Raw genomic sequence first — 26,297 nt, 5'->3', positions numbered from 1 at the left:
GTTTCACCAATGATTTCTTTTAGATCCTTAGGTACAACTTTCTCAGGTTATTAGTATGAAATAATATCTAATGACTGATACCTATTAAGATGAAGAATTTATCAGGGATAACATTTCTTTCCATTTCACAGGTTTTTCTTGGTATCCTCTGGGAGTTCTTCCTAGATAATTACTGAATTATTAAAGTAATAGTCTTTTACAATTTAGTATTTCTTTCTTTTAAAGATTTATTCATTTCAAAGAGAGAGGGAGAGAGACAGTAGGAGTGGAGGGAGGGGCAGAGGAAGCCAAAGAGGGGAGGGGAGGTGGGCTCGATGGACTTGGAGATCATGACCTGAGAAAAACCAGGAGTTGGATGCTTAACTGACGGAGCCACCCAGACGCCCCTAGAATTGATTAGGAATTACATTTCCATCTTGTTTTATAATTTTATGTTCCAGGTTGTTTAGATTTAGTTATGTGTGTTTTTTTTTAAAGATTTTATTTATTTATTTATTCGACAGAGATAGAGACAGCCAGAGAGAGAGGGAAGACAAGCAGGGGGAGTGGGAGAGGAAGAAGCAGGCTCTCAGCAGAGGAGCCTGATGTGGGGCTCGATCCCATAACGCCAGGATCACGCCCTGAGCCGAAGGCAGATGCCCAACCGCTGTGCCACCCAGGCGCCCCGATTTAGTTATGTGTTTTAATTCCCGTGTCTGGGCCTTTCATGCCACTGTACATGCCCCTGTGACTTCTTTAGTGCACTCTTCTCTGCCACTGGTGTATACCCTCAAACCATTTTCCTTAGTTGAGTACATGAGTTGTGTATTTTCTTAAAAGATTTTATTTATTTATTTGACAGAGAGAGAGAGAGCACGCATAAGCAGGGGGAATGGCAGAGGGAGAAGCAGACTCCCAGCTGAGCAAGGAGCCTGACACGGGGAGATCCCAGGGCCCTGGGATCTTGATCTGAGCTGAAGGCAGACGTTTAACCCACTGAGCCACCCAGGAGCCCCCGTTGTGTATTTTCTGAAGATCTGCATATTTGATAAGATTTTTCCATTATTGCTATATGAAAAAGGCACTTTACTGAATTGTAGAACTCATGAGTCATGGCTGTTTCCTTTAAAAATTGTGGGATTCCCTTTACTTTTGGCATTGAATGTTGCAGAGAAGATATCTGTTTTTTTGTTTTTTGTTTTTATTTTTAATCTTCTCATAGCTAACCTGGAGTTCGAAGTGTTGGATAATGTCATGGCTGGATTGTTCTGCAGCCTCAATAGGGTAGGGAGGGAACGGGGTCACACGTGGGTCGGGAAGGGAGGGAACTGATGTGTGTCACGGAAGTTGTGTTTCCACTCTTTGATGAAATTATTGCAGATAGTTTACATTTGTTTTTTTGTTCAACCTCCAAGTATACGTGATGGGCACAACTCTCTCTGGGATTCTCCCCAGGGCTTTTACCCGCCAAACTGGGAGCGTGACTTGTCATCGCGGATGAACGTCCCTCTACGTACAGTGTCCCAAATTGCTCTAATTTGGGGGTGCATCTTAATATATCAGGAGGAAGTGGTCAGGCAGGTAAAATTCCGGATGAGAGAAAACAGAGCTGGCAGAATCTCATCGGTGGTCCCGCTCCCCAAATACGCTGCGGTTAATTCCCAGAGAAAAAGTGTCCCCATGGGAGTGGTCTTCATCTTTCTCATGGTCGTTTTTGCCCTTTCAGATGGGGTTGAGGGTCCTGCCTCCTTCTGCATTTTAGGAAAGTTACTTCTTCATGTCAGAATGAATCTGGGCTGCTACCGAGAAACCGAGGAATCAGTGAGCTGAGTCGCGGAGAGGTTTTCTCTCGTGCCCTCAGGCTGGCTTTTCTGCCCTGCCCCTGCAACCTCTGGATCTAGGCATCGTCGGGCAGGGCGCTCGCCTTCACCTCTTGCCCTCACCCTTGTCCGTGGGGATTGCTGGAGGGATCTGTCAAGACCTGCTTCGCTTCTTGCGGCAGGACACCACCTCCAGGGTAGGAGAACTGAGTCGGCTTGGGGTGAGATCTTTGGTCCTGCCTCTCCTTGACTTTATAGATCAGATAATCCTCTCTCTTGGCAACATCTCACTTCCAGCACCGAGGACTTGTTTCTAGTGTTTTGCTTTTATGCTTCTGTCTGTTTCTGGGAGGAGGATTTGAAACTAGCTGTTCCAGTGTCACCTTCCCTAGAATTCAAAAGATTACAGAGATTTTTTTTTTTTTTCAAAAAATTTCATTCACTGTTCATCTCCTTCTTAAGAGTCAGAAAGAGTCCTTTGAGAATTCTTCTTTCCTGGTCGCCCTCAGCAAGGTGGCCTTAGCTCATTCAGTTTTCAACTGATTTGTATTAGCTTTCTTTGGACTTTGATCCCCCAAACTTGGGGTGCTCCTTTCTTTTGAAGAGTAAATATTTTACTGGTAAGTGAATGCTGTCAGTGGCAATAATAAATTCACTTGCGCTGAAGAGAATAATCAAGTCAAAAGAATACTGGCTGGCTAATCATCAGAAAATCTGTGGCTGTTAGGGCTGTCACTTAGAATCCAAAATCACTCAGTGCCAAATCGTAAGATATGTCCTCCAAGTAGTCCATGTGGAACAGGTCCACAGTTCCCGGAATCTGTAGACTTCTGTAAATTATCACCTTTCAATCAAACATGATCTGCCCGCATGTAACTATGACTTTTAAAGAAATCTGATGAACTACTGGGGAATATTTTATCTCCTTGCAAACCAATTACTCTTTTACAAATATTGGATTTTGGATCACTCTGGCTTTTTGCAATCACAATGTCACCTCTTTGGCTACCATAAAAATGTCAACTAAGATTTTCTGCAAAGACAAAATCTGATTTTGGTAGGCTCTGTTGATGGTCTGGAACACATGAAGACACCACTGACATATTCAAAAGCGCAATGAGGTATAGAGACAGACTGAACCACACAGCCGACGATTTGAAAGGTTTTTCTCAGAACACCATGAAGCGGAGTTCTATGTAGATCCTGCCAGCACGGAACATATATAGGTCTGTTCTATAAATTGAACACATTGAACACAATGTGTTCAATTTTTAGGGTGACTGCAGGGCTTCCAGAAAAACAAATAAACATCTCAAGTGTGTCTCAGGATCTGTGGTTTCAGGATCCCTCTGGCCTCAAAGAAGCCCAGGGGGCTCTCACCCAGGACCCAGGTGAGCTATTCTTACCTGGGCCACAGAAAGGATGCTCCTTTTTTGAGGCTTGTCATCCACAATGCTCTACCCACAACCTCTCTGGAGCGGTGGGTGTGGACCTGAGGGAAAGGAGAGCACAGGAGTGAGTAGTGTGCTAGCAAGCAGGCTCCGTCCCCTGGGCCACCTGGAGGGTGGCTGACAGACTGCACGGCCATCACGTATTGTGACTGGCTCCACTCCAGACGCCTCCCACTCACTTGCAGACACAATTTATTTTGCAGATTATCTCTGGCAAAATGTTATCTCCCAGACTTCCCTGTGCCCTTGAGGAATGCTAATGGGCATCTTTTTTCCCCCATCTATCAGGTAATGAATACACAAAAAAGCAAACAAGTCTTAAATATAACTGGGAAAATAAATCTACTGCAAATAATGTTATAATACAAAAGCAATGTAAAAGATTTTCGGGTTATCTCTGTGCTGTACGTTATTGTGAGCAGAGAGGATGAGTTGACGACTCTAACAGTGTTGACTTGTGCATTACATCTATAATTCCTCACCCCCTATTCCTCAAATAAATCCCTTACTGAAATGATTTCACGTACCAGCAATCACATCTCGGCTGCTTTCAACATGGCAGCTTAGCTGTTTTTCTGAGTGTTACCTTTTAACTATTTCCACCAAATGAGGTGTAGATTTTGAATGTTATATACTTACATTATCTTTTTCAAGCATTTTTTCCTACAAAAATGTATGCATTCTAATTTTTCTTGTAAGGGATTAGGGTGGCATCCTAATTTAGAACATTTCCATCTCTCTCTGACATTTAGTAAGCTGTTAGAGACAACTGATGAGTGTGGCTTACTGTCTTCAAGTTACATCAGTTATATAGTGAACTGAATGAGAATACATTAAGCTTATTTTTAGAATGTTCCCTCTTATAAACGCATCACGTACGTCAGAGAGACTTAGCAGCCCCAGGAGCGTGGGAAGTGAACTTGTCAGATATCACTCCCTTTGCAGGGTCAGGTCCAATTGAAACTTAGAAAGGGAAGTAGGGGACCACTAAAGAAAATTCCAAGTGATTCAAGTAGCAGTATTTATAAACCTCTGAGTCAGTCATGATTCAGCGCCAAAGCGCAATGCTAAGGACACTGTTTAAAGAGACAGTGGTGTGAGATTAAAGCTCGGACCACCTGTGGTTCATATTTGTGGGTATTTGGCGTTATGAGTAGGCAAAACATTTGGCACAAAACCGTTTCACTCCAGGCTCATTTGTATAATTCTTCACAAACTTGAGAAACGAATTTAAACTCTTCCTCCCAATCCTTTTTTTAAATAATCCAAGCAAAAAAAGAAGGTATCCTGTGAAAGTTCATTTAAAATTAAAAATTGGAAGTCTAATTGGATTTTTAAAACACAGGACTAGTGTTTCTTAAGTATTTCACACCAGATACACCACGATTATGTGTTGGTCCCATAATACCCATTTTACAGATGTGAAACTCAACTTAGATTACAAACTTGCTGAAAGCAACACAGTTAATAAATAATTTTCAATCATGATTTAAACTCAGGTACTTGCTGTCAGACAGACCAAAGCTCCCCACACTGTGCTGTGTCCTATGGTAGAAAGAAGTGAAGCGCCATGTTGAACGAGCCAATCTTGCAAACTGAACTTGGGTTTAAAGTAAACTCCCTAACATTTTAATCACTAAGTGATGGAGATAACATCAGAAATCATTTTTGAAATTTTGGGGGATAAAAGTATAATGTAAATGAAGATGGTACTTGTCTCTCTTTGGATTGATATTGGTAAAATTATAACCTCCAATTTTCATTCTTTTTTCTTTTGAATTTTGAAGACAGATTCAGGGCAACTTTGTCATATTAGAGATGATTGCTCTATGTGTACCTGACAATTTTCCTTCTAGAATGATGTTGGATTATGATGAGTTTCCTGAGCAGAATATGTGGGGGACCAAGTATTCAGGTTTTTGACATAAGTTGTCAATGTGGGGACAGACTCCAACAGGGATTTTAAAAAGGGGCAGGAATCATTAGGTTCAGCAATGCTTAGCAATGCAGCATGTCTTCCAGTCTCCAGGGCAGGACTGTTATGGAGCTCCCATCATTCCAGAGCAAATCTGGCTCCCGGGATGACTGGACCCCTCCCACTGCTGGTCAAGGTACATTTGCAAACAGTGCAAGGCAACCGCAGAAACATTATATCCTTGTGGCCTGGGTAGTCCTTAGAGCTACGGAATGAAACCATGCAGCACGGGGGTTCCCACAGACTCGGATTCACAGAGCAATACATCGTCTATCCATTCATCCATTAATTTATTTGGGGGCTGTAGGGTTGTCAATCTTTTATTTTTCAAATAAGTTGTTAAAAAAAAAAAAAAGCCCAGGGGCGCCTGGGTGGCACAGCGGTTAAGCGTCTGCCTTCGGCTCAGGGCGTGATCCCGGCGTTGTGGGATCGAGCCCCACATCAGGCTCCTCTGCTATGAGCCTGCTTCTTCCTCTCCCACTCCCCCTGCTTGTGTTCCCTCTCTCACTGGCTGTCTCTATCTCTGTCGAATAAATAAATAAAATCTTAAAAAAAAAAAAAAAGCCCTTGTCATCTACCATCATTTCAGAAAAGAAAGACCTCCTTAAAGACAAAACAAGCAAGGACCTAAGATGAGAATAAAGAACCACCTTCTAAACGGAATAGGTTTGCCTTCCCTAAAAACTCACTTTCTGGCACTTATCTCTAATTTTTGCCTCAACCTGTTGGAAACTAAGTCATGGATCAGCACTGGCTAGGGACTGTTGCCAGACAAATCTTGATTTTGAAGCACCTGGAAGCCACACATGAGTCCTAGAACTTTGGCTCACTCACCACTCCTGAAGAAGCCTGGAAAAAGTGCCCTAAAACAGAAGCCCAGAACAGGGTCTTTGACATTTCGTGTGCTCAAAAACTGCATGTTGTTGAAACTGAAGAAAGACGACTGTTTGCCTGGTGCTGGCAGAGGGGATAGGGAGCACTCCAGGGCTCCCTTGAGGATGCCCGCTCTTCACCCACTGCTGGAAGGCATGGGGGGTGGGGCTGCCGTATGAAGGTCAAAGCCCTCCCCTCAGCAACCCGCCGGTCCAGCCCGAAGGCCCAGACTGAGGCCACGCTGCCTTCTCAGTGACTGAACATCCCCTCAGACAGGCTCCTCAGGTGCCCCCACGCCACCCTCTGCCTCAATGGGCCTTGTGATCCTCTTGCTGGGATCTCCTTGGCCCAAGGATGTCAGCGCAGAGTTGGGAGGAGATCACCACCTTTCAAGACAAGCACGTCGGCTGGACTCTTTCTAATTAAACTTAGTATCGACAGACGCCCTCCTCAGATGAGCTGCACCTGTGGATCTACGTCGAAACATAAACAGGCCGACTGCACTGAACACAGGCATCAACAAAAATAGAAATTTTATATTTTGAAAGCAATTATTAAAATAACCCAGTAAAAATCAGTGTTTATGCCTTATTTTTAATTTTTTTTTCTAACGGGGCTTGCTGATACATTTAGCTTTTGAGATACCTGGTCGTGCAGATTTATGACCGTTACATCCTTTTCATAAAGAGTGTCAGTGTTTTGTCATCTCCCTCTCATCCCGATTAGTGCTTTTAATCTTACATGTTGCTTTGCCAATTATAATTGCATTGTTGCTTTTCGTCTTCCCTTTCTCTTCGTTTTTAAAAGAATATCTTTTCCTGATATCTGCTTGCCTCTTCCTTTCTTTACAACATTAAATAAATCGCTTGGTTTTAAGTGTGCTTTGATATAAGATACATCTGCTTTTTAAAGTCCAATCTGACAGTTTTTGTCTTTGAAAGATGAATCCAGCTCGTTCACATTTAATGGAATATCAGATATCTTTGACTTTCTTTCGTCTTACCTCATGCATGCCATTTATGTTACTTTGTTTTTCCTTTCTTCCCCTTAATTTTGGAGGGTTGATCAAGGTACTATTAATTCTCTCCATTTTACCTATTAAATTCAGAGGTTCCAGCACAAGCTCCCACTCATCTAGCTACGACTCTGCCATTTTGCTCATTTCTACTGAACCCCTCCTTTCCCTGCGGTTCATACAAAAACAAGGGGTCAGCTGTATCTGTCTATCAACGTGTTTTATTTTCTGATTGTCCTTTTCCACCTTCATAACACTTTTACTTCCTTACTCTGATCTCTCTATAAAAACTTAAGAAAAGTTCTTCTTCCCTTCTCTACTTGCTCCTTCCTCCCTTCCTAAAGATTGATGAGATAGTTTAGTACTTTTAGACATTTGTAGGTTTTCCCTGTAGGATGTTTCTTCTATTTGTATGACCATTATTTAGCACCGACCTTACAAATTCCCAGGCATCCATCATTTTCCATTCAGACTTAAATGTATATATCTAAGTGGAAAACTGCACACACACACACACACACACACACACACACACACGTACGTACGTAGAGACACGGACTCACATTCATGCTGTTTCTTCGCCATCTTGTGCCCCACTGGAGACTCTGTTTTGATCTGCATTTTGTCGTCTTACAGTCCTTCCCGAAGTATTTCCTTAGATAAATCTCTAAGGGTGACAGAAGCCCTAGATGTTTGCAGAATGGCTCCCAGCCTCCCCTCACCCTGGCAGGTGGCTCTCTCAGCAAGGGGTAGGATCTGGGATTGGGATCCTTCTCCCTTAATTCTATGTGTGCAACTCCTGAGTCTCAATCTCCTGTCTTCTCCCAATTTGTGTTGACCTTTTCCTTTGTACGTAACATAGTTTTCACGTCTGACAGCCTATACATTTTTTTATGCTTAAATTTGGGAATTCTGCCAGGACATGCCCAAGTGTGTTTTTGTTTGCTTGTTTGCTTGTTTTTACTCCCCCCTCCCCCCATCAATTCTGCCTGAAACTCCATGAGCACTTTCAATTTGTGGACTCGAGTCTTTCTTCAAACCAGGAAAATGTCTTCTATTATTTCCTTAATTAATGCATTCCTGCATCTGCTCCCTTTCCATCCTTCAAAACTCCTATTATTCACATGTTAGGTCTCTGCATCTGTCTGCCAAGCCCTTCTAAAAAATTTCTCATAATGATTTCCATCTCTTTGTGTTTTTCCTTTCTGTGTGAAGATATCTTTCGCCTAGATCATACAGGCCCCAATTCGAGCCCCAGCAGAGAATAACAGCTCCTTCACTTCAGCTTTGGAATATGTAAAGTTAAAAAAAAGGGGGGGGGAACCTCTTTGAGGTCAAGTCCTTTTGTCTCATATTGAAATTGAATTTCTTTGAGTGCTATTATTTTTTTTTAATCTCATAAAAAAATTAAAGCTGTCTTCTTTCTTCTCTTGCAGTCCTTGTTTACAGGGAGCTGCCATTTGGAGACTTCTGCATGTTTTTCCTCCTCTGGCTGCTGAGTCCTGTAGGTGCTGCTGCTACTGTCCTTCCCACGCAGGGCTCTGTTCACTCCTGGGCTATTTGCTGAGCAGGCGAGGAGGCTCTTGAGTGATGGCAAAGCCATGTGAACAGTAGTCTGTGCTCCTTTGAACAGGCGACGTAGCGCCTGGCACACAGTCAGTCCTTGATCATGGGGGGTTCAGAGCATATGCTGCTGGTCGGGAGGTTCTCCTGGACAATTCTCCACGCAGCGACCCAGTGATCCAGATCGGTCCCTTCCATCTACTGGATCTTTAATCCTTTGGGACTTTCTCATGATCTTCTGTGGGATCCCTGGGTGAATACAGTAACACATTTTTGAAGGTGACAAGTGCTATTAAAATTGAGCAGGATGAGGAGCTCATGTGAATGTGTTGGGAGTATGTATGGGGGTACAACTGCAGTTTAAATAAAAATAGACATGAGGCTATCTGAGGCAAGAGCATCCTAGGCAGAGGGACTATAGCCAGTGCAAAGGCACTGAGGTAAGAAGTCTGGAGTATTTGGGAAGCAGCAAGCAGCTGGTGTGGCTGGAGGGCAGTGGAGAAAACATGGAGGAGAATATTAAGAGGTCAGGTTAGAGAGGTCATGGAGGGCCTGATCAGCGAAGAGGCTACTGTAATAATTCAGACAAGAGGTAGTGGTGGCTGGCTCTAGGGTGATAGAGTGGGGAGTGGTGGAGTGTAAAGTTGTCAAATTTTAGATACTTTCTGAAGGTAGAGCCAAAGGGATTTCCTGATTGATTTGAGGGACAGTGAAAGATAAAGAAAGGGCTTAAGGATTTTATTTAGTTAAGCAACACTGATGTAGCACTTATCCTATGTGTAGGTACTGTTCTAAGCATCCGACAAATACTAGCTCATGTAGCCCTCATACTACCCTCAAAGGACATTGCTATCTCATTTTTAAGATTAGGAGACTGAAACACAGAGATGTTAAGAAATTTGTCTAAAGTCTCACAGCTATTGTCATACACAGGATTTGAACCTAGGCAAGCTAGCTCTGAAGTCTTTGATGTCAACCATCATTATTCTGCCTTCCGTATGGGGATTCTGTCAGTTGCTGAGAATGTCTATTCCAATTAAATAAGGTTTAATTGGGACTAGGGAACGAGGCACTAGTGGGATAATCACAGGATGGGTATCTGGACTCACGGGCCTCATGAAAGACTTAAGCCAAAATCATACTTACCATCTGACTTCCATAGGTCCTCATTTGGTCTGGGAGAGTACCGTGGCATTTTGGGTTCTCAGGAATGAGTGCCGACTCAGAGCCAGTCCTCCACAATTCCAGAAAAGTTTGGGTATTTTCGCTTCCACAGTGCACAGTCACCCTGGTAAATGACCACATTCCCTATGGGGAAGACTGGGAGGAAGATTTATGGTACTTGTGGCCCTGGGTCCCTCCTCAAAGGACATTTTATTGGGGTTACTCTACATACGGAAAAAAAGAAAAAACTTTGACTTTAAGGAAATTAGACGCTAATGCTGAGATTTTGGCTTTAACAAGTGGAAGGATGGATGCTACTGACTGAGATGGGGAGGATTGTGGGGTGAACCAAATTTGAGGGTGGTAGGAATTCCATTTGGGGCATATTCATTTTGAGCTATTTTTTAGACATGCAGTGGAGTTGCTGAGTAGATGGTTAGATGGATGAGCCAAGATCTCAGGGTTGAGGTGCAGCACGGAAGTATAAATCCAGCAGGTGCCAACACAAAGATGATCCACTTAAAGCCATGAGATGCCAGGGGAGAATAGGGAGAAACAGGAGAGGGTCTAAGAACCAAGCGCTGGGCATGCAGAAGAATATAAACCAGTAAAGGAGGTAGCCAGTGTGTGGCCATGAATGCCAAACGAGGAAAGTATTTCTAAGAAGTCGAACGTGATCCATAGTATCAAGCGTTGCTGGTACATCAAGTGGGATGAGGACTGAGCATTGATTCAGTACTGTGGCGATCATTCATGACCTTGGAAAAGCAGTTTTGGGGAGTGGTGGTGGCAGAAGTATGGTGATGGTCGAGTGTGATGACAGAGCTGGAGAAGGACACAGTGAATAGTCAAATCTTTCAAGAAGTTATGTTGCAAAGGAGAAGAGAAAAATGGGGAGTAGCTGAAGGGGGAAGAAAAGTCCAGAGACGACACTCTAGTAAGGCGATTAAGATAAAACTGTGTTTATACGTGCTGGAAACGGCCCCGCCGCTCCATAAGGAAAATGGATGGGACCCAGAAGTGACGCTCGAATAGGCCAAGGCGGTTTCATTACAAATGCAATCAAACCATAAACTCTAAACCACATTTGAGATTTACTCAAATTCATCACTCTCTTGCTTTTCTGCTGCTTTCATACCTCGTCGGTTATCAGGGCCAAATCTGTGTAAGGGCAGCGTGTCCTCTGGAAGCACCGTGCAGAGGGACCTCCCCTGTGAGTCTGATGCGGACAGCGATGCGGACCCCGTGGGTCCGGGGCTTCACAGGAGGAACGCCTGTGCCACATGCAGGGCTCCGGACAGGAGGAGGGGGCTGGCAGGGGGCACCCTTGAAGTTGAAGACCGAGGGGACCTTTGGTTCCACTTGTCACGGCACACTGGCACCATGGCCCACCCTCATGCACAGTCCTCGCCCCCGATATACATGCGTGTGGGGGGTTGGTCAGGAGAGACCACAGTCTGCCCGCTCCACCGAAGGTGGGGCTGCTTCTCCGGCGTCTTCCGCTGTTTGATACCCTCAACGTGTATCCGTTTTCCAATTTTAGTGTCAGATTATCTATTCATTTACTTCACCTAAGTATTACATTGTTAAAATTGTTTAATGCTCTCCTTATTACACTTAGAAACCAAAACACTGCCAGGTGGCTTTTAGCTTCAGAAAATTGAGGAAAAATAATTATACAAATAATAGATAAAAATGCATGCAGTATATATAAAAATATATATATATAAATAATAATTACAAGGTTTAATTCTTTTTCCTTTCCCAAGCAAATATTTTTTTTTCAGTATTATCTGCAGCATATGACACAAAGGTCGATTCCCAGAGGACAGAAAGGTGACATACTTGGCTTGTGACAGGACAGGCGAAGACAAAGGATATTAGGTTCTGAAAAGTCATCCACCGCTGGCTCGTGTCTGCTGTTATTCTGATTACTCAGTCTCCTCATGCAGCTAATTTCTAATCGAGTATCTTCTAAATTCGAACCATGGTACATTTTGTGCATTTGCAGAACTGGGGTGCCACTGGAGGCAACACCCCTGTGCCCACCCCCAGACAGTTTGCAGAAGTAGGGTCATATCACGCACTGGAATCCGTGTTTGCTGCGTGCTCGCTGTGAACATGTCCTGCCACGACCTGCTGAGAGGCCAGTCTCCTCCTCCCCACCTCCACATTTGGTTGAGGGAGGCTTCCTACCGTCTTCACCTCCTTCTCTGCAGGGCCCAGTGTGTCGGCCACATAGAGGAACCCGAGGGGGATTTGTCAAACGAACGCATACATTAAGCAAATAATAAACCAGGTAAGCTGGTCATTCATTTCTGCTTGAAAGCAGCTTGCCGTTTAGAAGACAGAGGGCAATACAGCTAGTTTTCAGTTTCACTGTACATGAACTCCCTGATTGCTCCACCCACCCCCAACACTTTCATCAGAATTAACTTTTTTATTTGCTTAGTGTTTGGGGGCCTCTTTGTTTTTCTATGACTCATTCTTGAGTCAGGCGGCAAAGAGGTAAGATCCAGTTTAGCGTATCCATCTGTACCACAAAAAGCTTTCAGCAGAGACTAGAATTTTTCTCTCCTCTCCATCAGGCCCCACTTGGTGTGCAATGGACAGCTGCCCCTCACTTCAGACTTGGTGAACACCTGCCTCTCTGCCTGGGAGGTCCCCCCACCCCAGTGCACCTGGCAAAGTCCTGGACAGGGAGGCTGAGAGGGTTCCTATAAGCTGTTGTTAGAGCCATACATTTTGGTTTAAGGGGAGGTTTGATAGGGGGTTTTGATTCCACCTACACCTTTGTATGACACTAGGTACCACTCTCAACTTCTTGGATCTCAGTTACTTCTTTTGCACAAACGTGGGTAAAGCTGATCTTGATGGACTGTTGTGCAGGTTTAGTGAGCTAATATATAAACACAGCACAGGCACAGGCCCTTAATAAGTGCTCAGCGATGACACTGCTATCACCACCACCACCACCATCACCATTGTCACCACCATCGTCACCACCATCACCACCATCATCACCATCACCACCACCACCACCACCATCACCATCACCACCATCATCACCACCATCACCATCATCAACACCATCACCATCGTCAACACCATCATCATCGTGCCCCCACCATCAGTTCACATGTGGTCTACTCTGTGAAGCCTTCTTGGACTGCACACACCCCTGTATCACGGCACACACCCAGCACTCATCACATTACACTGTCTGTTACTTTTTATGTCAGCTCTCTACAGGGCTGAGCCACTTGATGGCACTAACATTGTCTTATTAATCATTAGATCTCTGGTGTCTAGCATCTAACACCACCTAAGATTGGCTTATTAAATGTGCTTTGAAAACATACAGGAATAAAATCAACTTTTGCTGAGGCATAAAGTTGGCATTCACCATGTACATCAAAAAGTAATATGAAAATGATAGATCCAAGTCTGGGGGACTGAATGTAAGTATAATGATAGTAAATATGGAGATTTGGTAGGATTATATTGTTTGTAAGCTCTACATGCAATCTAGTAAATTGGGACTGTTTTAAACATCAATATACAGGGGCGTCTGGGTGGCTCAGTTGGTTAAGCATCTGCCTTCAGCTCAGGTCATGATCCCAGGGTCTTGGGATGGAGCCTTGAGTTGGACTCCCTGCTCAGTGGGGAGTCCGCTTCTCCCTCTCTTGTCCCTCCCCCAATTTGTGCACTTGCTCGTGCTCTCTCAAATAAATAAATAAAATCTCTAAAAAAAGTCAATATACAAAGTAAATTTATGTCATTTATAGCACTAGGGGTATTATTTTATTATTTGAAGCATTTGCAAATATGTTAGCTGTGTTTTTGGGTTTTTTTGACATATTGTTGGATATGTCTTCATTTTTTTTTTTTAAGATGGCTTTTTGATCAAGCACACAATCCCTGATCAAAATATTGTCTGTCTGGGAGACTGCAAGTGCTTTAAACTTATTTTGTTTTATTATAAGGTTTGAGAAGAACAGTCTGCCTGGTTTCCATTATGTTCAGAGTTATCATCCTAATGGTCAGCTCTGCAAAACTTGGGGACAAGGAGATAAATATGAGAGATGCCATTCTGGATCTCTGTCTCCCGTGACCCTCCCTCCCCAGTCACAACAACCTCTTCATTGCCTTCTGAGCCCTGAAAAGCTAAAAGCTACTCCTGGAAGTTGGAGGCAAGGGTGGGTGGAGGGGAGACTGTCTCTCAGCTACTGTCTCAGTAATTGCTGTGGCTTTTGTGGGAGTTATAAAGGTCCTAAAATTTGGAAATATCAAGGTGGTTAGAAGGTTCAACACTCTTTTTCCTGCATTCATTACAGAAATCCAGATTTCTGGGATGCCTGGGCTCCAGTTTGCTTGGATGGCATTTCAAAATTAAACAGAAGTCCTCTTGGGCTTTGGAGGCCCAAGTACAAGAGACTTGGGAGGCCATAGCTAGCAGAAAGAACGTGGACTTTGGGGTTGAATAGACCTGCAGATTTCACCTCACTTCTGCCGCTACTAGTGTATTCATTTCTAACCCTTCTAACCCTTCATTCCTGGGTCTATATCTGGGTTATTCATAATAGCTACTTGAGGAATAAATAAGAGTAATACCCATTAAGCATCTAGCATAGTTCCTGGCCCATTGTCTAATTTTAATATAAAAGAAAGGTTGGTTCAGGGAAGAAAGAACAATGGAAGGGGAAACTATAGATTGAAAGAGACTTAGATGACACACCAATCAACTGCAACATATGGAGCTTAGTTGGGTCCTCATTTGAACTACTGCAAAATATATTGGAAAGTTTAAATGCTGAGTGGATGCTTCATGATATTAAGACACTATTAATTTTTTAGATGTAATAATGATATTACTGTGTTCAAAGAAATGAGTTCCTAGCTTTGAGAAATAGATACTGAAAAGTTTATGAATAATACAAAAAAGTCGCTTATAAACATTTCCTTGATAATAAAGGTGTAAGTTATACACTGCTCTTTTAAAAATTCAAGCCTATATATATAGATGCATATACAATTTGACAAGCAAATAAAATATTATTGTACATGTGAACTGGGATAAATTAAATGCCAGGCAAGATTCAGGCATATTTTCCTGTTGCTATTCTTGTTGGCTTTACTAATCGGGGGACAGCATGGTAACACTGGGCCATGACATTTCACTACAGGAATTTTTTCTGTTTTCTGTGCATCATCAGTGCTTCTTTTCTGACATCATAAAATAAATGCAAGCAGCTCTTGGATATTGTAAGTAATTCACATTTAAAATAAAATGACTACTACTCTTCTTTTATTCCTCTAGATTCTTTTAAGACCATGCTGAGATTGCAAAGTGAGCTGTCAACAAATAACACTTTCTCAAAACTACTCGTCTGGGTCCATGAAATGATGCTCCTTGTCACTCATCATCAGGGAAAGACAAATCAAAACTACAGAGATGTCACCTCACCCCTGTCAGAATGGCTAACATCAAAAACACAAGAAACAACAAATGTCGGCGAGGATGTGGAGAAAAAGGAACCCTCATGCGCTGTGGGCTGGGATGTAAATGGTGCAGCCACTGAGGAAAATAGTGTGGAGGTTCCTCAAAAAGTTAAAAATAGAGCTATCCTACGACCCAGCAATCACACTACTGGGTATTTACCCAAAGGATACAAAAACACCAATTCAAAGGGATACACGCACCCCTATGTTTATAGCAGCATTATTTACAATAGCCAAGATATGGAAGCAGCCCAAGTGTCTATCAACGGATTACTGGATAAAGGAGACATCACACACACACACACACACACACACACACACACACACACACACAGAGGAATATTATTCACTCATAAAAAAGAAGGAAATCTTGCCATTTACGAGACAGATGGAGCTAGAGAATTTTATGCTAAGTGAAATAAGTCAGAGAAAGTCAAATAGCGTATGATTTCACTCATATGTGGAATTTAAGAAACAAAAATGAGCGAAGGAAAGAAGAGAGAGAGAAACAGAGACAAACCAAGAAATAGACTCTTAACTACAGAGAACAGACTGCTGGTGACCGGAGGGAAGGAGGAGGGGGGAGCGGTGAAGCAGGTGATAGGACGAAGGAGGGCACTTGTCGTGATGAGCACTGGGTGACATATGCAAGCATAAAATCACTGTATTATACACTTGAAACCAATAAAACACTGTACATTAACTAATACTGGAATTAAAATAAAAGAGATATGTAAAAAGATGACTTGTCTGTGAAATCCTGATCTTACTGATGCTACATAACCAGAGAGTTACGAGTTTGACAGAAGTCTGAACAGTCTCGAATATAAGATTTTGGATTTGTGTGTGAAATGAGACTCATTACTCTCATTGACCAACTATAAGAGCATGTTATATACTAGGGGGGAAATGTCCAGCAGGAGAGGAGAGGGAAAACATGTGAATTAATCTCACGATGCTGTCTCTCTCAAATATCGTGGATAACAGACATTGGAATGACCCCTGCCAGCCTCCCATCCTCACCGATGACCTCACTTCAAACTTCAATGAGAAAAGGGAGGTTAATACACTCTCTTCTTTCCAGGTCCTGCCCTGGTGCCTGCAAACTTACCCTCTTCAGCATCCGCTTCACCTCCTTTGCTCCAGCTGCAGAACAAGGCGTTCCTTTCATCAATCTTTTTCTACCTTTGCTGTTCACCTGCATTAAAAAGTGTTTTTTAATTGTGGCAAAATACACATAACATAACCTACCATCTTAAACATGTTAAATGGTACAGCTCAGTGGTGTTAAGTACATTCACATTATTGCGCAATCCGTCTCCAGAACCCTTTCATCTTGCAAAACTGAAACTCTATACTCATTAAAGGATAACTCCCCATCTCCCGAAAGAATAGCCAAACTTAACTTACGTGATCTCTTACCTCTTCTTCACCCACTACAACCAAGATACCCTCGTTTCCTCTCCTGTCCTCTGCATCTGCTGGGCGACCCTTTCTCTGTAGCATTTCACTCTGCTCTGCCCTAATAACGCCTTCCTGGCTCTGCTCCTGTGGGCCGAGTGTTCCTGTGGGTTTCCATTGCTCAATGTTGCTACATGTTCCATTGCTAAACATGGTGTACATGTTGTATTTTCTGGGTTCTGTCTGCCCTCGGCTTTGATCTCATTCTACAGGAATCTCCATCTCCTGCAATCTCAGTCACCCACTCCCACGACTTCTATTTGAAGTTTCCCACGCCTGTATAAATCTCCAGCCCAGGCCTCTTGCCTGGGCTTCAAGCTCAGCAAGATTTATTTAATTACTACACTGTGCTAGACACTCTGATGACCCTAAGGTTTCAGAGATGGTCAAGAGAGACCAGGACAAGCCAGGTCGTTGCAAAAGAAACTCTGTGTCCTATAATGCTATCTTACTTTTTACTTCTGATCATATTCTAAAGTCATTTGTTCTTCTCTCGGTTTCCAGGACTCCACAGTAACTTTAAAACTGTATTCACAACTGCTTAGCATCCAGAGTGGGTTCTTGGGCACCCTCCTCTCCCCCAGGGACACTGTCCCCCTTCCATCCAGTCTTGGGGCTTTAGCCACACTGCATGGGGGGGAACTCTATAGCTCTGACTTCTCCTTGGAGCTCCAGACATGAACACCCTTTGGCCAACTTCTCACCTCCTCTTGGATGCAGATTTCACATGGTCCAACAGAAACTCCCATTTTCTCCTCTCAGATCTGCTCCTTCTTCAGTGAACACTGCCACCATCCACCCATTGCACATGCTACACATTCAGCGGTGTTCTTTGATTCCATCTTGTCTCTCGTTCCCCACATTTAACCCACCACCCAGTCCTTTTCACCTCCACACAAAACATATCCCAATTCCATCTGCTTCTTTTCATCTCCACTGGCATCACCCTAGTCCATTTGAATGTCTCCCACAAGGACTACTGTAATTGCTTTCTGACTTCTCTCCACTTTAGTCCTGTCCACCTTCCACAAAGAGCCAGGGATCACCTAAAAATGCACACCTGGACATACCACTTGCCTGCCTAAAATCATGCAGTGACTTATATATGTGATTTCTTATGGCCTTTAAAATAAAATGCAAACACATTGTCCCATGTCTGGGTCACACAGCCTTCGAATTCTAGTTTGATTCACCTAGTCAACCTCATCTCCTACCTCACCTCCTTGCTGCTGTTCTCCAGGCACAGAGGTCTTCTTTCCATTTCTTGAGCTGGCTAAACTTTTCTGTCTCAAGGATTTTGTACCCCCTGTATCCTTTCCTGGAAGGTCCTTCCTCCGATCATGGAGTCATCTTTTCCCTTGTCATTCAGATTGTGCTCAGAGAGGTCTTTTGTAGCCGTGCAATTTAAAACAGCCATTGGATGCTTTCTCTCACATCAGCCTGTTTTCATATTTGCACAGCACTTGACGCTATCTTCCATTTTTCTTGTTTATCTGTTCACTTCTCTGGTTATTGTCTATATGTCTCTGCTAGAATGCTCTGTGAGAGCAGATGTCTTTTCTCTTTGGTTCATTGCTGTATTCTTAGAGCTTAGGACAGTATCTGGCACTTAAAAGATGTTTTAGAAATGTTTGAATAAATGAACAAAATGTCTCTAGGGCCCAAATTTTCTAATTCAATCTCTAAACAACTGCCAGAGTGAACTCTCTCAAATATTTATCTCACAAAGCCACTCCTTCCTTTAAACATTCCAGAGGCTGTACATTGCCAAGAGAATATAATTCAAATTGCTTGGCACAGCCCACAGGACCCTCCGTGATCTGGTCTCCGTGTATCTCTCCTATTTCATTTTTTCACTGGGTCCTCCTAATGACCTACAAGATGCCTAACGACTGGCATGTCCAAGACGACATGCTGTTTCATGTCTCTGGGTCTTTGATCCATGTCTTCCTCATGTTTGGAGCATCCTTTCTCCCCACTACTCTTCCCACTCCAACCCCGTTATTTACTCAGTTTTTAAGATGCAGTTCGAATCAGAAAGCTGTTCTGATGCACCTGTCATCCCAAACTCCAACCTTTTCTCCATGAGTTATACTTGCCTCCATGACAGCTGCTATAACTCTTTACAACTCCTATTTGCTCTCATGTCCCTCTGTCCACTTGAACTGTAAACTCCACGAGGATAGGCAGAGTGCTATATCATACCGTATAGTGGTATATATCATCTTATTCCCAGATGTGACTGGTGGCTGGTGCTCACACAAGTGTTGGCTGACTGACTCACTGAATAGTACAGATCAATTCATTTTGTCATAAAAATGCAAGGAACTTGAGCATGCCCGACATCCTTTGCATCGGGGTTGACAGGTGCTGCTCATTACACTGTGTTTACCATGGCTTGGGCCCTACTGCATAACTCAGATTAATGTGGATGAATGTTTTCAAACGCTTAAGAAAAATGTGCTCTGGGAGAACATAGTCAATTTATCACCTAAAACCAGTTCTTAGATCTTCACAGGGGAAATGAATGGGCCTGACAAGAATCTGAAATACTTAAGGAAAAGTTGATTAAAGAAGACTTCATGAGTGATTAATTATAAGATTTAATATCTGTGGGAGAGGGTTTTACTGACATTTAAATAAATGCCCACAAAACAAGCCTCAATGAAGCATTTGTATAGCAAATAAAGCATCATCGAGGCATTCGTTCTGAATCACAATGATATAAATATAGTATGTGCAACTCTGAAATAAATGTTCATGTTAGTCGTGATCCATTGATCGAAGATTTGCACTTCGAACACTTTTGTTTTTACCATGATAATCGCATGTCCTGCATGCCTCCTTTCCCTAGGCTCCCCGTTCTTCAGTCTACTGCTTTCTGGTTTCCAGTTACTTCTGCTTTCACTGACACCTTTTCATAATGTCTATAGTGACCTTCGGATGAACATACCCAATGGCCCCAGCTTACTTGAGTCTTTGGAGTATGTAATTCATTAATTCAATGAATATGTATTAATCATCCACTCTGTGTTAGCATTTGACACTGCTTTGGTGAAAAAAGAAAAGCAAAAACTAAGCTAAACCAGAAACAACAACAACAACGTAACACCAGACTTGTTTCCTGACTTCAAATATCCTATTATCTGGTGGGAAGATAGACATTAAATAAACATTGAATTACATCGTGATGAGAGCTATCAAAGAGAAGCACACCTTGTTCAGAGAAACACAGAACCCAGTTTAAATTGGGAATCAAGGCAGCCTCCCTGAGGAGGAGACCCGCAGGGGGAGAAATGAGAAGAAAGTTCAAAGGGAGAGAGAAAAATGATGATTTGGAAGGTATGTCTGATTGGACAACGCACGAAGACTGGGGGTCCTGTTTGGCAGGTCACTCCCCCCAGGCAGCAGATGAAGAGACTTGTCACATATCACAGAGTCACCAAACACTCCTGAACCAGAGAGAAAGCGTTTGCGGAGCCATATTTTGTGGAAGATAAGAGAGAGACTAGCTTGCGACACTGTCTTCATTTTGAGCTGGCTCCAAAAAAAAAGAAGAGGGAACCAAATGACGTGAGCACACGGATAAGGGACGTAAAGCTCACTACGTGGATGCTCCCGCAGAAGAATGAGAAAGAAGTTGGCTCCCGGTCAAGTCACCGATTCTGCTACATTCCTCCCAGCATATCAGAGGGCGTGTGGGAAGCCGGTTTTCTCTCTGACGTAGAGCAGACATTCCCTTCATCCTTGATGGTCTATAAACTCAGACCATGCCCTCAGGAATGGGCAAGATGAAATCATTGGCTGAGAAGTATCCCCTGCGTCTGGGATGGCGAACAATCAGCATACAAGAGAAACTGATCGTTTTCGCAGAAATGAAACTTCCTTTGTGTGGTTAGCACATGTGATTCAAACAAGAACTACAGAGCGCGCTCAGCACCCTGTTTGGGCTTTTCTGGATCTGAGGCACTTTCATTCCTTATACAGAAATAGGGAAAAGGTCTTTTTCTTTCTCCCCCCTTAAAGATTTAAAAAAAATTTTTTTAAAGATAGTAGTTCCCTTGTCTACACATGAAAATTACCTGGGGCGCTCCGAAAACTTTAGGTGCCCGGGACCACTGCAGAAGCTCCTTCTTCACTGGGGCTGGGCTGGGTTTACAAATCCATAGTTTCAAAGTCTTTCTGGGTGATTCTGATGTGTTGCCAAGTTTGAGAACCACTTTAGTAACTCACCTCCTGTCTCCATTTTCCTTTTATTTATTTATTTCAGAGAGAGAGAGGGAGACAGAGACAGAGAAAGAGAGACAGAGAGGGAACATGGGGGGAGATGCCCAGGGAAAGGCAGAGAGAGAAAATCTCAAGCAGACTCCCCGCTGAGCCTGGAGGCCCACATGGGGCTCGATCCCAGGACGCTGAGATCATGACCTGAGCTGAAATCAAGTTTAAAATAATCCCTTTTCGGGTGCCTGGGTGGCGCAGACGATTAAACGCCTGCCTTCGGCTCTGGTCATGATCCCAGAGTCCTGGGATGGAGTCCTGCATCGGCCTCCCTGTTTGGCGGGGAGCCTGCTTCTCCCTCTGCCTCTGCTGCTCCCCCTGCTTGTGCTCTCTCTCTCTCTGTCAAATAAATAAATAAAATCTTTAAAAAAAATAATCTTTTTTCTGAAAATTAAATGAACAATGAAAAAAATAATTCTGATGATCATATTTCTTAAAATAAGAAGGGGATGCATCCACTAGAACTTCTGCGACCTTGTCGCGCTGCCCTCACCCGCCTGCGTTGTAGGTGGTGGTGAGCGGCGGGACGTGGCCTTGCCAGGCAGTCTGGCTTTGGCTGAAGGACTCAGCGGGGTTTCCCAGATATTCTCGCTCGCCAGCGCTTCCACATGACGCCACGTGTCTACAACACAGCCCCGGACCTAAGTGTTCTCTCCTTTGGACAGACCACATGTTCCGAGGAGGTTTTTGAAAATAGGAGCCCTGGAACCATCCCCGCCTCCCCCCCGCCCCCCCTCACCATGACTGCTCTGTTCCTCCAGCAGCTGCCAGCAGACACACAACTGTTCCTCTGAAACCCTTGTGGCCAGAAGAGTTTTGGAATTCAGAATGTCTCGGACTTTGGAAAGGTATGTTCTACATTCCATATTTTAGGGGCTCCCCCTTGGTGAGGTTGGAGGAACACCCCGTAATCAAGCATTTTCATTTTTGCATAGGAAACACCTGACAGCTCCCAGGAGGTGGGCTGGAGGAAGACCACAAGGGGCCTCACATCTGTGCAGGTCAAGTTTTGCCACTAAATTACATTGCTAGAAACTTTATGAATAAAACCTTTTTGAGTTCAGAGCTCTTTGGATTGGAGGCTTCGGATAAAGGAATGGAAGACAGGTGAGGGGGGATAGCAGTGTTATTTAAAACTTGGGCACAAGTGAACTTGCCCTGACTTGACTAGTTTTTCTCCTTGCTCGTAGCAGAGACATACTCACATGAAGATACATGGATTTCCACCGTCAGTTGCATTCTGAGTGTTAACACTTTCCATTTGGTCAGAAATGGAAACCCCAGAGAACCTAGATTTTTGGGGGTGGGAGGGGAGCAAAGCTAAAATAGACGAAACAAGGAGACAGTTAGAAGCTGTTACTATTGAACCCTGGTGACTCAAGCTCAGAGCTTGACTAGCTGACTGACACCTCAGGAGGCCACTGTTTGCCTGTGGTGATCCTAGTAACTGTCCCTTCCTCGCCACCAGATATCTTTCCCCCTCGGGTGGTAAGTCAGATCATTTTCACAGTTGTACTGGCCAAATTTCTGCTGTATTGGCCTTCCTCCTATCTGTCAGGACACGAGGCCAGGGGTTCCTGGGGGAAGGCGAGCATGTTGTAGACACTGGATTGTGACACATCGTGCATGTGGTCTCTGTTCTCACAAGGTGGCAAGGCCCGAGAGAAATACGAGTTACATACATTTATTTCCTACTCCGTTGGCTACTCTTTGAGAGATTTTCTTCCCGTGTACTCCCCAGAACATGTGCTATCATTGGTGGGTGATTAAAAAAAAAAAATCCTATCATTACCTTAATAGTTGATAGAATTCCTTCTGGGAATAAATGGTCTTCAATAAAGAAAGCTCCTTGGAGCACTGGAGTATGAAAAAAATTGGTCTATAGTAGGATTCAGAAGTCTGGGCAGAACAAATGGAGGGCAGAATTACTTCGTGTTTAAAAAATAGTTGGTGGTGGTGAGAGGGAGGGAACAGAAAGGAGACAGAATGTCAAGGCAACACGGGAAATAAGCCAAAAGACTTCACAGAACAGGATGACTATTACTCAATTCTAATTGCTTACGGGTCAGCAAGGCAACCCCATTTAGTTCTTAAATTCTCTGAACTTTCTGCAAAACCTGCTACACAAAGTCTTTGTGCGAAAATTTGTTGTTTGTGTATAAAACTAAGGAAAGTAGTTCAAGAACCCAGGTGGCAAAAAAGAAAAAGTTGCAAGGTGCCAAGTGGAGAACAAAAAGTCAGCAGAATTAAGAGGTGGCCACGAGAACACAGGCCCCCGGGAATACACGGAAATCTTGGAGAGGGTATCCAGCTCTCAACATGAAGTGTGTTGGAGACCACAAGCAGTCTTGCCTAGATTTTAAGAGACAGGATGACCCAGGATGTCGTCTAGATTAGGTAGTAAATGCTTGACAAAGGTTACAGAGCACATCACACAGTGAACCATGCTAGACCGGCTTCACAGAATGCTACAGTCACGCGCACGATGGACAGAGTCCTGGAGAGGAGATTAGAAGTTCTCTGTTTGATTTCTCTGTCCCCCCCAACTTCCAGTAGCTTCCCCCCCCCCCCTAGAATCTAGATACAATGAACCCTAGCAGGATAGTCTTTAATACAATTTAACTTTCTCACTTTGGGTTCTTCTTTAAAAATGTATTTATTTTTATTTTTATTTTTCCCACTTTGGGTTTTTTAGCCTACTTCAGATTTGGAGATGTGATACTTTACGTTCCAATAAGTGGGAAACTGAAATTTGAGATTATACCAACATATTTACTTGATATTGATGTGACTACATACAATTTTATATGCAACACATGGACTTCAGTATTGTAGAATCTGGCCTTCTTATAACAAGCTAATCTATAACAAAGATAATCTTTGCTTCTCTGTCCTAACCTATTAAGTGTTGCCAACACAGACCTTTTCACCATGTACTTAAAAAACAGATGATTCTTCCTTTCAGACAATGTGGAAAAATAAAACAAGACAAAAACAACCTAATTCCCACCTGGAAAAAGAAATGTCAATCCAGAATTATCAAATTTTGAAGTTTCAGCAGATAGAACAACAGAAATAGATTATGGACAACTCTTATTTAAGTCTTTTCTCGAAGTAGTACTAGAGGGATTTATACTGTTGACCAAAAGAAGATATAGTTTTCTCATTAAACTTTGCTTTTGTGGGTCTCAAAATTCTGTCACAGATTTTTGACAAAGTTGTTTCCATTAAAAAGTACTAATTTTAAAACCTAATAATTTAAAACTCACACACACCCCCCCCAAATGGTCCACAAAACATTTTCCTTACCTTCTGACGGTTTTATGAGGCACTATCATGAACCACTCTTTTTTTATTAAGCTTAAATGGCCAGTTCTGGGACGTTTTTCACCACTGATTACAACTGTGGTGGCGGTATCAGGGATAATATTCATTTAGCCTTCTGAGCTTTCAGACTTGGTGACCTTGCCAGCTCCAGCTGACTTCTTGTCCACTGCTTTGATGACACCCACAGCAACCATCTGCGTTATGTCACGAATAGCAAAATGACACAGAGGATAGTCAGAGAAGCTCTCAACATGCATGGGCTTGCCAGGAACCATATCAACAATGGCAGCAACCCCAGATTTCAAGAACTCGGGGCCACCTTCCAGCTTCTTCCCAGAATGACAATTAATCTTCTCTTTCAGCTTAACAAACATGTGAGCAACAGGAGCTTATGGGACAATTCAGCAAGGTGCATAGCCAGCACTGATTTGGCCTGGACAGTTCGAGATAATCAGCTGAGCTGTGAAGCCAGCTGCTTCCAATGGTGGGTCATTTTTGCTGTCACCATCGTGCTACTGGTGCCACGACAACTCTTGGACAGACACGTTCTTGACATTAAGGCCCACAATGTCTCCAGGAAGAGCCTCATTCAAAGGGCATTCCAACAGAGTTTGCTTTAGTTGTAATGTTGACTAGAACAGAGGGGGCCATCAGGCGGGGTTTGAGAACACCAGTCTCTACAGGGACAGTACCAATACCATGAATCTGTAGACATCCTGGAGGGGCAGAGAGATGCAAGGGCTTGTCAGTTGGATAAGTTGGTGGCAGGGTGCCATCTAGAACTTCAAGAAGCATGGCTCTATGGAATCCACTTCCATACCACCAACAATGAGTTATTTCACACCCAGTGTGTAAGCCAGAAGGACATGCTCCCAGGTCTGCCCGTTCTTGGAGATGCCTGTTTCAAATTCAGCAACACCAGCAGCAACAATCAAGAAGCGCAGTCGGTGGGAGATGTGCCTGTAATCATGTTTTTGGTAAAGTCTGTGTCCTGGGGCATCCACGATGGCCGCATACTACTTGCTGGTCTGGAATTTCTACAGGGATATATCAACGGTGATACCATGTTCGCATTCAGCTCTCAGTGTATCCAAGATCCAGGCATACTTGAAGGAGCCCTTTACCACCTCAGCAGCCTCCCGCTCAAATTTTTCTGTGGTTCTTTTGTTGATCCCACCACATTTGTAGATCAGGTGGTGGTAGACTTGTCCTAATCCATGTGTCCGGGGACAATGATATTAGTATGAGTCTTTTCCTTTCCCATTTTGGCTTAGATTTAGGGGTCGTTTTCTATCTGTGTTCTGGTGGCAAATCCATTGTGAAAAAGTGGGTTTGAATTCTGCGGTGTTAAATAATCATGTAACTTTGGGAAGACACTCATTACTCTGAGCTGTAGGTTTCTCATCTGTCAAGAGAGAGAAGAAATGAATTATTGGTTCTGTTACCTGTAAAATGGCTCAGATGGTAAACGGGATGCCCTAGGAAGGAGCACAGAGTTTGGAATCAGATATCCACATAGGACGGATCTGTGTTTGCACCTTGCCTCTGCTGTTCACTGGCTGTGTGATATTCTGTTAGCTACTTACATTCCTAAGTCTCAGTTTCTGCATTGTTGCAATAGTCATAACACCACCTATGCCTCAGACGACTTTGAGAGGATTAAATAGTCTACATAGAGATGCTTGATAAATATTAGACCTGTCTCTTTCAGATTTAAATTATATTTCTTTGCTTAATTTCCTTCTCCATAATGCTGCAAGAAAGAAATTTCTGGTTCTGTTTTATAGAGCAGTCCAGCTTCATGCCAACTCACCTCTGTTGAGCAGAAAAATAAATAACATGAAGTAACATTAATTCAAGTTTGTATTTTGTCAGTTATTTGGAATTTA

General features: G+C 43.3%; 1 long non-coding RNA gene across 4 annotated transcripts in view; it reads right to left on the bottom strand.

Moving 5' to 3' along the window:
• The window catches only part of LOC113259792 (uncharacterized), a 114,488-nt gene that overhangs the window by 9,849 nt on the left and 78,342 nt on the right, over positions 1 to 26,297 (bottom strand). For all 4 annotated transcript variants that reach the window (XR_008960850.1, XR_008960849.1, XR_006410262.3 and 1 more), the window contains 3 exons: positions 24,391 to 25,813; positions 16,454 to 16,540; positions 3,206 to 3,291 (listed from right to left, as the gene is read on the bottom strand). This is a non-coding gene — a long non-coding RNA (uncharacterized LOC113259792). The remainder of the gene's footprint in view (positions 1 to 3,205; positions 3,292 to 16,453; positions 16,541 to 24,390; positions 25,814 to 26,297) is intronic.

The sequence above is a fragment of the Ursus arctos genome, unplaced genomic scaffold (genome assembly GCF_023065955.2).
Source record: "Ursus arctos isolate Adak ecotype North America unplaced genomic scaffold, UrsArc2.0 scaffold_22, whole genome shotgun sequence".
Taxonomy (NCBI): domain Eukaryota; kingdom Metazoa; phylum Chordata; class Mammalia; order Carnivora; family Ursidae; genus Ursus; species Ursus arctos.
This window is presented reverse-complemented; position numbering and strand designations above follow the sequence as displayed.